At 40.3% G+C, this 15610-nt stretch overlaps 1 long non-coding RNA gene across 1 annotated transcript in view; it reads left to right on the top strand.

Moving 5' to 3' along the window:
* Positions 1-15610, top strand: part of LOC311582852 — a 33231-nt gene that overhangs the window by 15688 nt on the left and 1933 nt on the right. Inside the window, exon 2 of the long non-coding RNA XR_014774276.1 lies at positions 5769-5847. This is a non-coding gene — a long non-coding RNA (uncharacterized lncRNA). The remainder of the gene's footprint in view (positions 1-5768; positions 5848-15610) is intronic.

Here is a 15610-nt window from a genome sequence, read left to right as displayed (position 1 = left end):
AACGTCAAGAGAGTGGGGGGAAGAGATGCTATAGACCTAATTTAGAAGCTTTCCCAGGTTTGAGGAGCTCTTCTCTGATGATCCATACACACCCAACCAAACAGAGCCAACCAAACTGGGTTAAGCCCCTTTCACTCTTGTTCAGCAACCAATTTGTGAGTCTCTTCTTGGGCACAGACAGCCTTTTGCTTGATAAGAAAGTATTCTGTGTGTTGGAGAGTCTTAGGTTTACTTGAAAATAGCAAAAAACAAAAACAAAAACAAAAAACAAAAACAAAAAAGCAAAACAAACAAACAAACAAACAAAAACCCGAACATATATCAAACATCTTCTTTGAGCTATGTTTATGTGTTTTATTTTATCTACAAAACTACCAGTTCTTAGAAAGAGACTCAAGATTTCCTAGCCCAATTTTCAACCTCTTCAATATTATAACTGACAGACATTAATGCTTGAAAATCTGCAGGGCCTGGGGACCCCCTCCTGAGATGGTTGCTGCTGACACTGGACAGCACCAGCGGCACCAACAAGTTACTTCTGGCATCAAATCAAAACCTGCTTTCTTTTACTTCTAGCCTTTTATCATAGTTCTGTCCTGTGCAGCAACTTAGAATTAGTATACACTTCTCTCCATGACAGCTCTTCAAATATTTGAAAGTAGGTATTTGAAAGTAGGTATTATGACTGTTTTTATTCTTCACCTCCCAAGATGCCTGAATAATTTATCAAAAATTATAGCTTCTCCCATTCACCTGGACGCTTGCCTTTCATTACACTCTAATTGGTCAATGTTCCTCTTAAAATGTGGCATCTAGAATTGAATTCTATGTTATAGACATAGTTTAACCAGCCAGAAACACAATAGAACTGTCATAGGCAGTGATCTGTGGGTAGTAATTTCTCAGAGAAGATTCATCCTTCAGTTAAACCGTGTGTGTGTGTGTGTATGTGTGTGTGTGTGTGTGTGTGTGTGTGTGTGTGTGTGTGTGTGTGTGTGTGTGTGCGTGCGTGCGCGCGAGCACGCATGTGTGTGTAGCTCAGTAAGAGGGCACTTGCTTAGGAGGCATGATGCCCTGGGCTGAATTCCAGCACCATACACAAACAGACGCTCCTTGAACAAAGTTGACTTATATGAACACATTAGAAAGAACATAAATTGTCTTATAAATTATTTTGTTACATGCTACTGTAAGACTTTAAAAACAACAAAATGAAGAGTATATTCTCACATATGTCTTTTACAGCATTTTACAAAATGTTCATTTCAACCCTTATGTTTGCAGGGCTAGCAAAAGGCTACTATTTGCCTTGATAGAGCCCAGGAGCACTTTAAATCTCAGTCATTCTTCTAGAGTCCAGAGGCTTTTCCATTGAGTACAATTTAAACAATGTAGTAACTTTTAAAACATACCTTTTGATGCAAAAATTTCATACATTTCTATTTTTATTTTGTGTGATGAGTGTTTTACCTGCATGTGTGTATACCGCATGTGTGCCTAGTGCCCATGGAGTTCAGAAGAGGGCACTGGTCGTTGAGAACTGAAGTTATTGATAGCTGTGAGTCACAGTGTGGGTGCTGGGAACAGAACCGGGATCTTCTCTGAGAGCTTTTAACTGCAGAGCCGTTGTTACAGTTCTCAAATGTTATTTTTTTTTTTAAAAACTCTCTTTGTTCTCACTTGATAGTAGAATTGCTTATTGATAAAAATTTAATAAATAGAATTGTTCTCCAAGTTGAGTTTTAAATATATAACCTGCATATTTTACATTTTATTGTATAGTTTAAAAACACTTTGAGTAGTTTTGGGACGGTAATCTTAGGAAGGTTTAATATTGCTAATTAACTATCCATCCTCAATTGCTTATTGTGTATTAAGTATATGTTAAGGACTTGGAGAAGATGTTATTTATTCCTCTCCTTTGCTCTTTTTTAAAAAAAATGTGTTTGGCATATTTTTTTTTTACCCTGAATATTCTGATTAGGGATTCTAACATTCTAACTATAGGTTATTCTCTTACCTGGTGAATATAAATATATATAAATATAATTGTGAAGTACAAATACAGACTCAAATAAAATCATGATGATAATGAGAGCCCAGCCCATTCCTTGGCACTTTGTATATATTAGTTTGCCCTTGGTTCTATAAGAAATTACCAGAGGTCTGTTATGTTATATAGAAAAACAGTTAATCTTATAGTTTTGGAGGCTAGAAGTCCAAGATGGGATGGTTCTATTTGTTTGGCTCCTTCTGAGAACCTTATGGTGAATGGTGTCATGGCAAGAGTAAATATGAGAGAGAGAGAGAGAGAGAGAGAGAGAGAGAGAGAGAGAGAGAGAGAGAGAGAGAGAGAGACAGACAGACAGAGAGAGAGACACACACAGAGAGAGATAAAGAGACAGAGAGATAGACAGACAGAGAGAGAGAGACAGAGAGAGACACACACAGAGGCAGAGAGAGAGAGACAGAGAGACAGAGAGAGAGACAGAGAGAGTATTTTAGGCCAGAAAGAGAGGAGGGGTCAGACTTGCTTTGTGTGTGGGCTCATGTGTGTGCGAGTATGTGCATGTGTATGAATGGTAGATGTGTATGTGCATGTGTGTGTGCATATGTGTATGAATGTGGTAGATGTGTGTGTGCATGTGTGTGTATGAATGTGGTAGGTGTGTGTGTGTGTGCGTGTGTGTGTGTGTGTGTGCGCACGCGCGCACGTTCATATGTGTTTCTTGTAACGGGCTTTGAAGTCATGTTTCTTGTCTCAGCTTCTCAAGATGGCTCCAGGCTGGCCTAAGTTGAAGCCATCTGAGACATCAGCCCTTCTCACTAGACCACCTCCCAGCACCTCAGCAGTGGGGACCAAGCCCCTAACATGAATCTTTGGGGGAAATGCTCAAATTATATACAAACTTTAGCATAATAGATTCTTTAAAAGTTTTTTGTATTTAAGTAATTTATTCAGATTACATCTCATTTGTTATCCCCTCACTTGTATCTTCCCATTCCCCCCTCTCTCATTCATCCTATTGCCCTCCCCTAGGTCTGTGACAGAAGGAGACCTTGTCCCCCATTATAAGATCACAGCCTATAAGATCACAGGTCTCTTCCTGGTAGCCTGCTTAATCTTCCTCTGAGTGTCACCAGGTCTCCCTACCAAGGGGAAGTGGTTAAATAGGAGGCCCCAGAGTTTATGTCAGAGTCAGTCCCTGCTCTCCACACAGTTGTGGAGAATGTGCTGTCCATTGGCTAGATCTGGATTGGGGTTCTAGGTTTACTGTAAGCATTGATCTTGGTTGGTACAGTAGTTTGAGGTGACCTGCCTGGGTCCAGATCCACCAGCCTTAATGGTCTTCTTGTAGGTTTCTAGGACCCTCTGGATTATTCTATTTCCCCGTTAACAGATTCTTAATTGACATTTGCCAAATGAACATTGCATATTGTTCTGGTGTTTCGGCTGGAGTTAAATCCCACAGCTCTATGAAGCATTGTTTTAGTCACTTTGGGACTGTAGTAGTTTTAGATTTGATTTCTCTTTCTTGGTCAAAAGAAATTACTATAATTTCTAAAACATGACTATCTTGTAGTAGGTATGGTTTGACTTGTGACATGTGTTAAGTACTTTAAAGAGCATAAGTTACTTAGAAATATATACATATTTAGAACTAGCTGTCTACTGTTCTCTACAATGGGGAAAATAATCAAAGAAAACCAAGTAAATTATTTTCAATAAAGGTATAATTCTGACATATATTTAGGAAAGAACAAGCCATTTGTTGGCAAACTTTTTAAAATATTTATTCAATGTAAACTTCTTTTATAATTACAAATCTTGACACTGGGAGAATGTAAATTAGAGGAAGCCTGCTTTTCAAAGTTAGATTTGGAATTACATAATTCATATAAATGCTATTAGGTCCTGAGTGTCTTATTCTGCTGGATTTGCTTTCTTCTTATTGTGTTTTAAATTACTAAACAAATAGGTAAACCTTTGTAGAGAAATGTGGTGCCTTCTTTTTGTGTTTTGTACACTTAATCTTCCTGAGCTAGGTATTATTTGGTTAACTATGCAATATACAGACACGCACAGACTGAAGAATTAGAAACGCTGTGATAGCATTGAGTGGTTATTGTTTTGGGCCATATGAGTGTGTAGGCTTTTATGTCAACATCAGTGAGTGTTTTCTAAACTTTCTAGTATTTCCTGCTAGCAAAGAACTGTCTCTTTTTCTGAGGGGGAAAAAAAAAGCTTGCTTATAAAATGAGGCCATTTTGCATATTAATTAGGAGGTCTTTGAACTCTAAGAATAAAATCCGTTAATGCTTTGGCTATGGAACAAGTATGCATTCAAGGACATTAATTTTATGCTAATAACAAGACAAGCTTTACATTTTTCTTTGTTTTGTTTGCGTTTCCTAAAGATAATTTAATGCAAATAATCCATCCATATGCTGCACAGAGCGTGGCGGATGGTGTTCCTATAGTTAAGATTTTATCAGTGCTTCCATTATAAATCTCTATTACCCATGCTTTATAATTTAATTGAAAAAACTCACTGCAGGCAGAAATTCAACACTTAGAGTTTCAGGCTGAAAGCAATATTTCTCTTTTAAAAATTGCCTCCTCTATTTAATTTCATAGTTAATGGAAATGTAAGAAGTACCCTCCCGGAGCTGATTCTGAACAAAGCCAAACAGATCACTGTCTCCAGCTGAAATCTTTCCTAAGTGAAAAGTGCTCGGTGTCTTATTATTGGCCCAGTCCTACAATGTTTAGCCAAATTAAAAAAACAATACAACAACCGAATCTGTTTATCCTCCCTCTCTCCGTGACTCCCACATGCAAGGAGAACTAGAAAAGTCTGTTAAGAGGAGACATCTAAAAATGCACGTTAAATAACACGGGCTGCGTGTTGCCTTTTTGTTTGGCTTCCGCATGCACACTTGACTCTGTTCAGTGGATCTGAGCTCCAGCTGGGGAGCCTGCTCTTGTCAAACTGAGATAGGAAAGGGGCAGGAGGGCAAGGGGATGCATGCTCCAGAATTCTTTATCTGCCATGTAAGTGTTCATCCTAACCTTATGCTTCAATTACCTTGACGGGATCCTAGGGTTAATTAACGGGCATACCGTTTCGGCTGGCTTACACAGTCGAACTGAGAAGATCAGGGTTTTTGAAACATGGTGGTTTTGCCATCAGCTTTTGAACCCAAATCCTGTAGTGTAGAAAGGTTAACCTGCCAGCTAATACACGCTCTCCAATCAAGCCTTCACTGCAATTTTAGCAAATCCAAGGAGAGAAGAAATCGTGAGTTAGAGGGAGATGCAGTATTTCAAGCAACCTACCAACCTTTCTGTTTATGCTGCATCTGAACCGTATGGGTGAGTCCTTAATCTTAAGTAGTCTTGGAAACTTGCTTAAATACAGCCTGTCTCTGTCTATGGATGGAATTGTTTCCAAAACAGTTGTATTGACACCCTAAGAAACAATATTGAGGAAAATAATAAAAACACTTTTTTTTGACATTTTGCCATTTAAAATGCATTAAAATACATATTTTATTTAAAAGAATTTGTCAATGTCATAATAATGATGTTTCTATTTTGAGAAAAAAAGGAGGCAACAGGATTAATTGAGGAAGAGCTATCAGGCATATTCATTATTAATGATTTAAATTTGAATTGCCTTTATATTTGCCACTTACAGAATACCTAGCACTAGCAGTTACTGCACCGTGGGTTTTACCTTTGCCATCAAATTGAATCCTCACAGGTACTTGCTGATGTGCATGCAGTTCCCATCTCATTGACAAACCTGGAAACAGCTGCTCACATGACGGAGAAAGCCAAAGGTAAGAGAGGCAGCAACTTGCTAAGGACCCTGGGCAAACAAATAGCCATCAGCGCACACATTCTACCTTCAGCCTTGTGGTCTTTGTCCAGTAGGCAAGCAGCTTCTTATGGCTTTTGGAGTAATTCATATGTTAAACTTTGAGCAACAGAGTATAGCGAGGTACTTGGATCCCATCCTTCTTATACCTAGTCTGAGTAGTTTATAAGTGATAAAGTTTTATTTCTTACATCTCTGGATGCTGGGTGGTCTGAGTTCTAGGCACCAATAAACAGATTTGGTTCTGGTGAGGTCTCACTCTCTGCTTCATTGCCACATCTTCCTGTAGTCATACATGCTGTGGTCACACATGCTGTGGTCACATGTGACATAAGGGATCAGAGGGTGAGTTAACTCAGAAGCCTCTTCTCTAAGGGCTGTAATTGTATTCATGAGGGCAGTGACCTCATGACTTAAAAGACCACACTTCTTAATACTATCACAATGCGGATTGAGTGGACACATAAATTGTAGAGATACACTCAAACCGTAGCAGATACTGTGACCAGAATGTCTTCTTCTTATGTGATATCTGTTTTTAGCAGGAATTTGTAAAATTCCTATGTCTAATTCTCAAAATATTCTATATAGCTTAGATTCTTTTTTCTTCTTCTTATTGATTGTTTGGGAATCTCATATCACATACCCTATCACGCTTACCTCCCAGTCATCCCATGTCAGCCTCATATCCCCATTGATTGCCCTTCACTCCAAAACACCACACACACACACACACACACACACACACACACACACACACACACACACCAAGTCCATTTTGTGTTGTCCTTATACTCACTGTAGCATGGTCAAACTCTTAGTGGCCAGCCCCGAAGGTGAAGGTGAGCCTTTCGCCACCTGCATTCACTCCAGATAACATCATCTGTGGCAAGCCCTGTGATAGCCCTCCTGGGGCGGGGCCAGCTCTTCTGCTTGCCCACACTATGCAGGTGAGGGGTGAGGTCAGCTTAGCATAGCTCATGGATATCCACATGGCTTCTGTCCACAGCCTGTACCCTGGATTTCCTTAGAGTCTTCAGTGGTAACTTAGGCCGCAGACGTCAATATAGCCCCTGGTTGTATCAGGACCAATCTACTCATGACCCTCAGGGGCTGCATGAACCATGGGCCTCAACATTCCCTCAGGTGGCTCCAGAGGCAGCAAAGCCTGAGAATATCATCAAGGCATCAGTCTGTAGCACAGACTACATACATCCACATCGATCTCAGGCTTCTTTGAGGTCTGGGTCAGCAGCATGGACTAAAGACACCAACATGTCTTCCTGTGGCATCATGGACCACGGTGGTCCTTAGAGGAATGTCTAGTCCATAAAGGGAACCTTTCCTCATCTTGTACCTCGATTGTTGTGCAGAGCCAGGCCAAATTCTGAGCCTGAATCTGCACTTGCAAAAGCTCCAGGCTGATGAACACCAGTCCACCAATCCTATACTCCATTTTTCTATTTTTTCCATCTCTTCAGCATGTATTTGTTTATCATAGTGGTACCCACTGAAGGCACCTCCAAGGAAGGTGGCCTAGTTGGCTTCTACTGACTATGCCCTTAGCTTAGATTCTTAAATAACAATGCAGAAGAAAAGATTCATATGCATTTAAGCTACACAATTAATCTGTGATAAATAACACATTGGGGAGCTGGAGAGATGGCTCAGTGGTTAAGGGCACTGGCTGCTCTTACAGAGGACCTGGGTTCAGTTCTCAGTAATCACACGGCAGCTCAAAACTTCCTGTAATTCTGGTTCCAGTGGATCTGATACTCCCACATGGATATACATGTAGACAGAACACCAATGCACCAATGTGCATGAAATACAAACAAAACAAAACAAACAAACAAACAAAAACCAAACCAAACCAAACCAAACCAATCTATTCTGCTTTTTCAGAGGTCTTGAGTTTGAGTCCCAACAATCACATGGTGGCTCACAACCATCTATACTGGGATCTGATACCCTCTTCTGGCATGCAGCTGTACATGAAGATAGAGCACTCACATAGGTAAAATAAATAATACATCTTAAATAAGGACATGGCGGCTCTTTCACGTCTTTGCTCCATGATGACCAAAAAAGGGGAAACAATAGTTGTGCTAAAAAGGGCCTCGGTCATGTGCAACCAGTTTGCTGCATGAACTGTGCCTGGTGCGTGCCCAAGGACAAGGTCATTAAGAAGTGTTATTTGGAACATTGTAGAGCAACTGCTGTTGGGGGCATATCCAAAGCCAGTGTCTTCAATGCGTATGTGCTTTCCAAGCTCCATGTCAAGCTGTATTGCTGCGTGAGCTGTGCCATTCATAGCAAGGTGGTCTGGAATCAATTCTGAGGAGCCTGGAAGGATGGAAGACCTCATTATGGTTCAGACCTGCTGGTGCTGCACCATGACCTCCACCAAAGCACGTAGAAAGACAGAAAGACAGAAGAAAAATACTTTGGACAAATAAAATGGGAGTTATACTTAAAAAAAAAAAAAAGACATGGGTTAAATTTTCTATGGGTTACTTATCCCATCCTTTAACATAAAGCTTGTTCATCTTATATGATGGGATATTTTTCCAGGAATCTCATGGAAGCTGAAAGTAAAGGCCAGCCAGTGAGGAACTTGCTTTCTGGAAGGATTTCACATAGTTTTAACAGCTTGGCGGACTACCTTACAGGATGAAACTACAGCCTAAGACAGTGATGGGCAGGACCATATCTTGACTAGGACTGTTCATGTGTATCCCTGTCTCTCTATTTAAACTTTGATCACCTGCCAGGACCAAAAATAACTTGTGGAAGTCACTGGCTCTCTTTGTCCCTCTTGTCAATGTGACTACACTGATTAAGTCTCCTTTATTCTGCTTTCTGTTATTAATTTGACTCTAAAAGAGCCAATTAAAAATTGGCTGATTGGGGACAGGTGGCTGAACCTGTCGTGGGCCACCGGCCTATGACCTTTATGTTATCAAACAATAAGAACAATAAAGTAGAACTGGATTAGCCCCACAATACCGCATCATAGAAGGTGGCTCCGCCATCTTCACTTATATAGATGTTCAGGGACATTGAGTAACTTGATCAAGATTACCATTTATGCAGTATTATTACTCATGTGTGTGTGTGTGTGTGTGTGTGTGTGTGTGTGTGTGTGTGTGGTTGTGTGTGTGTGTTGTGTGTGTGTTGTTATTCTTTATTTCAAATAAGTGGTTGAAGCTGTGTGTCCGTTAAATTTTTTTTGCATATTTTGGCCACAAGCTGGACATGTGTGTCAGAAAGGGCCAATTCCCACACCTTATCCCATGCTTTACTAGGGGAGTGGATGCATGCTGGCCATGTGACCCATGCCTACCCAGTCAGTGACATTTTCTGGGTCATTTTAGTTCAAAGATCAGGGTACCTCTTTTCCTCTTTGCCTGTGAAGGTTGGAAAATAGAAGGCACCGTTGCCTGTAGTCAGAGACTGGCCTCATGAGAACCACTGGTGGGAGAGTACAAAGCCACCAAGAGGACAGAGGGTCAGTGGATGGAGGGAAGAGGATCTGATGACCCACATATTCTTTAAATTTTTTATTGTGTATTTATTTGTGTGTGTGTGCACACACATGCATGCGTATGTATGTATGTATGTATGTATGTATGTATGTATGTATGTATGTATGTATGTATTTAGTGTGAGTATTTCATGGTCCCTGTATGTAGCTCGGAGGACAACTCTAGGGAGCCAGTTCTATCCTTTCACCATGTGGGCCCTGAGATCAAGCTCAGGTCCTCAGGCTTTGTCACAAACACCTTTGCTGCCGAGTCATCTTGCTGGCCAGCTACCATTTTTCTAAATTCCATTTCTATTTTTATTTCTGAAGGCAATAAATTGTCCATGGTTTGGCGGTGAAAATCTTGACTAAATGCTTTCTCCTAGGTCAGTTTCATTTTTTTTCCTGACTTTATTTTGTCAAAAGAGCATTGACTATCTAGAACCAGATGAAAATCTAGATCTGGCTGACCCCAGTACCCTGAGCTTCTCTTCCAGGCCTCTTTAGAGGTAACAACTGCTGATGGATTGATACTTTTCTTTTTCATTAAAAACACCCAAATAACTATTTTCTCTATGTGAATGTTTAAACCTGCCATTTAGGTTTTTGTCAAAGTTGGCTTTACAAATTTATGCCTGCCTCATGCTTATATGCTGCATATCTTCCATTGCCTTCTTCTGGGCACCAGAGCCCTTCTTCATGCCTGTCTTTTTCTCTACTCTGTTAGTGCTCTTGGGGGCTGGCCATGGAGGCACTGGCTCTCCTGCCTTCTAGATTCTGATGCAGCTGGAGGGTATTGCTTCTCCTGGGAAGGTGTTGAGCTACGGTGGCTTCCCTTGACTGGAGGATACAGGTGCTGGTCCTCCTGGCTTGTAGCTGTGGGCGGCATGGCAATATTCATAGCTTTCTCTCTATGCACATCCTCATGAATCAATCTGTGGAAACGCTGGAGTGTTTACCAGACTTGAGTGTGCTCTTTGTTTCTGTCTGGACTTTGAGTAATACTGTTTGGATCACAGTGTCGTCTTCTCCACATTTCATGTCAAGATATGACATTACCCATGTTTTTAATCATTTCAATTTTCATGAGGGGAAAATGGCATCTTGTTTTAATTTATATTTCTTTGATTATTATTGAGTTTGAACATCTGTTCATATGTTAATTGGCCATTTGCATATTTCTGTTAATTGCTTGTTAATATTCTTTGCCCATTTTTCTTTTGGGTGATCTCTCTCTTTTTCAATTCACATTATGAGTGGAATATTTTTCTCTTATTCTGTTTCCCAATGGATTAAGTGAAAACCATTGTTTTTTTTTTTTGAAATTTTTACATTTTGCTGTTTATTTTTGTTCTAATAGTTTTTATTTGATTCTTTTGGATTTTCTCATACCATCTGCAAAGAGTGACACTGCTGTCCCTTCTTTTCCAGTTGATACCGCATGTCTTTATCTTGTTTTATTGCTTTGGCTTTATCCTTCGAGATGCTGCTGGACCACATTGGGATTATGGGAATCAGCAGGCAGCAGAGATGTTATTGGGGATCCTTGTCTCATTCCCAGCTAGCTCTCCTCAGAGTGTGATTCACAGAATGCTGCCACAGGGAGTTAACACCCAGTGTCTCCCAAACACTCACACTCATCGACAAACAACACACAACCCTAGGGAGAGCCAGTGCACGGGAATGTGTTAAAGACTCTGAGAGCTTCCTCGCTGTTTCTGCACTGGCCTAATCTAGTTATGGTACTGAATTTTATGCACTACATTATCAGTTCAATATTAGCATAGGTCCTGGAGGGCCAATGTATAAACAGAAAATGTCTTGCAATGGCATAGCTAAACCACCATGGTTTTATGCAAAAAGCCTGGCTGACAGTCTACCTGTTTCCAGTGCGGATTACTGCAGAAGCCAAGCCAAGATAGCTTACGTTTCGGGAATCACACGCATCATCCTACATTTGGGTGTATTTTCCCTTCAAAAGAAATGTTGAGATGAAAAAAGCTGTTTTGCATGAAAGAGTGAGTAATAGGAATCCATACTGCTCCTGCTTCTTTATTGTTTTTGCGTCTCTCTCTCTCTCTCTCTCTCTCTCTCTCTCTCTCTCCTTTCCCTACTACCATCCCTCCCTTTTCTCCTCCTTCCTTCCCCTTCATAAACAAAAACATCAATAAGTAAAAAGTCCCACCAACAGGGCCCGGGGAGATGGCCCAGTCTACGAAGTTCTTGAAGCGCAAACACAAGGAACGGAGTTTAGACGCCCAGCACCTCTGTGAACAGTGTGCGCTGGGCGGTGCGGCCATGAGCATCACTGGAGCTCATACCACGGGTCTAGGCGAACGGTGCGTTCAGTTTGAATAAGGTGGGGCGCCAGAGAGGAAGGTACTGACTTTGACCTCTGGGCTCTGCACACATCTGCACACACTTGCACACACACGTGTACACCTTTTCCTACACAAGTACCAACACGTGCGCACGTGCGCTCGTGCGCGCGTGTGCGCGCGCACACACACACGGGCTTCTAGTTACTCCTAGTATGTATAAACTTCTTCCTAATCGCCTTCTCTCCTTCCTTCCCTATCCTCTTCCTCCCTCATTTCTGTTGTTCTAGAGCATGCTAACTAACCTCCAGAAGAATCCAATTCTATCATTGCTCTTTTCCCATCTCAATTACAAGTTGGAAGTTACTCTTAATATTGGTTTGGTTTTTTTATTTTTTTGAGAGAGAGAGTCTCACTATATAAACTTGACTGGCCTTGAAACCATGGAGACCTCTGCCTCTGCCTTCTGAGTGCTGGGATTAAAGGTGTGTGCCACTATTCCCTGCTCTTATCATCATTGATAGGAACACAGCCGGCGGAGCTTGCTGTGCTGTGGAGGCATGAAATGCCATGACATAGGCAGTGGGGGAAGCAAGAACAGGAGTGTGAGACCAGTCTGGGCCACATAGGACCTTAACAAAACAAACAAAGGCAAAAATAGGAGGGCTACTATGAAAAGTAGAACTGAAATGTGGCATGCCTGCGGTAACCGATGGAAAAAGCTCTTATTTGTTGTTTGAAATTTATCCCTTTGCACTAAAAATGTAATATAGGGTGCAGCGATTAAGGGCACTTGCTGTTCTTTCAGAGAACTTGAGTTCAGTTTCCAGGACTTAATACTGGTGGCTCACAACTGCCTGTTACTCCAGCTCCAGGGTGTCTGGTACTCTGCACATATGTTCTTCTGGCCTCTGCGTGTAAGTTCATCATGTACACGTACCCAGATGCATATACACACAGATACATGCACATAATTAAAAGTAAATTGTTAAAATTGTAATAGATATATATTAACTGACTCATAATGCTATATGTATTTACAGGTTATATGGGATGCTTTAGTTAATGCAGAAATCATATCAGGGTAATTGGTGTGCCCATTACCTCAACCACTATTATTTCACTGTGTTGGGAAGACTTTTCTGTACCGAGCATTGTGAAGTCTACAATTAATTGCTGTCACCTGCGTTTTCCCACTGTGCCACAGAATTTTGAACAGCCCCCTTACCTCAGCTTAGCTTCCACATGTAAGTGAGGATGGTTACTATTTGTCTCTCTGAAGCACTCACTTCTAACCTATGTCCCAGTACAGAACTGAGGGAACGGGGGCGCCATCCTCCAAAGCACTGGGAAAACTCTAAAGTTCTTTCCGGGATGCTCACAAACTCTTGCTTTTTATTTGGTGGCTTTTCTAATAGAATCCATCATCCCTGGAACATTTGAGAATAAAAATCTATCCTCTGTTCAGTTTGACTTTTCCTTTCCTTCAACTATCAGTATAGAAACAGCTTCCCCTTGGCTACATGGACCTGTGGTGGCAAGACCTTTAGCAACCTTGACAGGACTCAGATGTCGTCTCCAGCACCCTCCCAAATGCCTCGTCCACATTTGCTTTCTCTTCGGATGAACTCCGTCACCCTTAGGGAATTTAAAAACTACACACATTTATTAGACAAGCTTTCCATTTTATGTAATTGCCAGAATGGCAATAGTTTGGTTTTGGGTTACATTTCAGTGAAATCTTTTAGCTATGTTGCCAGGAGGAAATCAAACTTCAATAGATTCCTTTTCAGGAGGAATCTGGTCCCCACGCATTGCTTCTAGAGAGTAGTCATCGTAAGGCCCCAAACCTGACATGCAAAGGGGTCTTAGAAACCAACCTGCTTGTGAGTTTTCCTACAAAATGAATGGAGAGATTTCCCTATCTAGTGACTGAAGAGCACTGGAAGATGGACCCCTTGAGAATCCACTTGATTTCCAGATTGTCAGGAAAAAGAACAGAGTTGTGAGAGTGGCATGACTCCAGCACCAGAAGGAAAAGGCTCTTTTTCATGGAATCTGAAATTTATCTTTGTATGGTTTCGTTTTGAGACAGGGGCTGTATGTGTAGACCAGTTAAAATTACAAAGATCTACCTATCTCTGCATCCCCAGTGCTGGGATTAAAGGTGAAATTTCCTTCCTTTTTTCCTGACAGGGTCTCACTGTGTAGCCCAGGCTGGCCTTGAACTCACCGTTCTCTTGCCCCAGCCTCCTGAATAACAGGTGTGAAGTGACTCCATGTGGGTTAGAACATTTAGAGTTAGTTCAGTTTGGTTAAATTTGTGGGGGTTTACCTAAACCACATTTTTAGGTTAATATAGAGTGATAGAAACTCAGTGAATCTTTAATATAGTCTTTACTTAATCATTTTGATAGTATTTTCATTTTATGTCAGACTTTAATGATTTTGGATTTTTGAACTGAAGAGGTGGTTCAGCAGTTAAAAGCACCAGCTGCTCTTGCAGAGGACTTGAGTTTGGTTCCCAACACCCACAGGGCGGCTCAAAATCACTTGTAACTCCAGTCTCAGGGTATCTGGTGCCCTCTTTTGGCCTCTGCAGGCACCAGGCATGTATATTATGCATATACATATACATATTCAGAAAAACCACACATACATGTAAAAATAAAAATAAAAAATATTAAAAATGAAATTTGAATGTCAGTCTCTAAAAGTCAAAATCCATGACATTATGTTAAATAGAATGTTTCTTCTAATATAAGAGGGTTGAGAGTGGGTTCTGCCAAAATGCTCTGCAGGCACCAGGCATGTATATTATACATATACATACTCAGAAAAACCACACATACACGTAAAAATAAAAATAAAAAATATTAAAAATGAAATTTGAATGTCAGTCTTTTAAAGTCAAGATCCATGACATTATGTTGAATAGAATGTTTCTTCTAACATAACAGGGTTGAGAGTGGGTTCTGCCCAAATGCTCTTTTAAAAATAAATAGAATAAGAGGAAAAATTCATTATTGCTAATGAATTCAGAGATTTTACTTACTGGAAGCAGTCAAGTAGTCTGGTACAAAAAACACACATTACATTTATGAACCATAACATTACTAGGTTTGTAATAGAAGGAGCTGCTAAATATATTTTGAATATCACAAAGCCTGGGTTTCTTGCCTGGAGCATGTTCCTTGTGATAGGCTTCATCTCATATTCATATCTTATTCACGAGGAATAGTGAATCTCAATAAAATCCATGGATTGTGTTATGTTTAAAGGCTCCTTACTGAACCAATATGTTAACAGATAAGAGCAATAATACATGTGTGAACCTTTGAAATTTGAACTGAAGAGGAAGCTGTCCTAATAAAACTCTGCTACTGAATTTTATACAACATATAGCAGCCTTTTAATTTTATATTCAGGTCCCGAAGGACCAAGAGATAAACTGAGTACATCTGCAATCTTCTGGATTAAGCCATGATGGTCTTAGGCAAAAGCTTAAAAGCTCTTGAGTTTTATGTGTTGGAGAGGCGTTGTATAATATTCACTCATTCCATTTCTTTGTTAAGAGCTTTCATTGAATGGTAAAGTTTTGAATTAAAAGTTTTGTGTTTACACTTATTTAGTCGAACCATTAGCTCAAGATGTAGGGGGAAGTGTTGTAGCTCTGCAGCATGCTACATTCAATGTTTTTTTTTTAAAGTTCTTTTTTATAGCCTTGATATCTAATGCTGTATTTGTAAGACTATCAGTTATCAAGCTATGTAAGTGCTAAATTCCTTTTGAAGCTTTCAAGAGGTATTTTAATTAAGTTTTCAAAATTGCTTTTTGGATCATATTCATGATTCTTTGGTGCTTTATTTCCATTAGCAAAA

This window comes from Acomys minous, assembly GCF_964271855.1.
Source record: "Acomys minous genome assembly, chromosome: 14".
Classification (NCBI taxonomy): Eukaryota; Metazoa; Chordata; class Mammalia; order Rodentia; family Muridae; genus Acomys; species Acomys minous.
The sequence above is the reverse complement of the archived record's forward strand: the minus strand, read 5'-3'. Positions and strand labels throughout refer to the sequence as shown.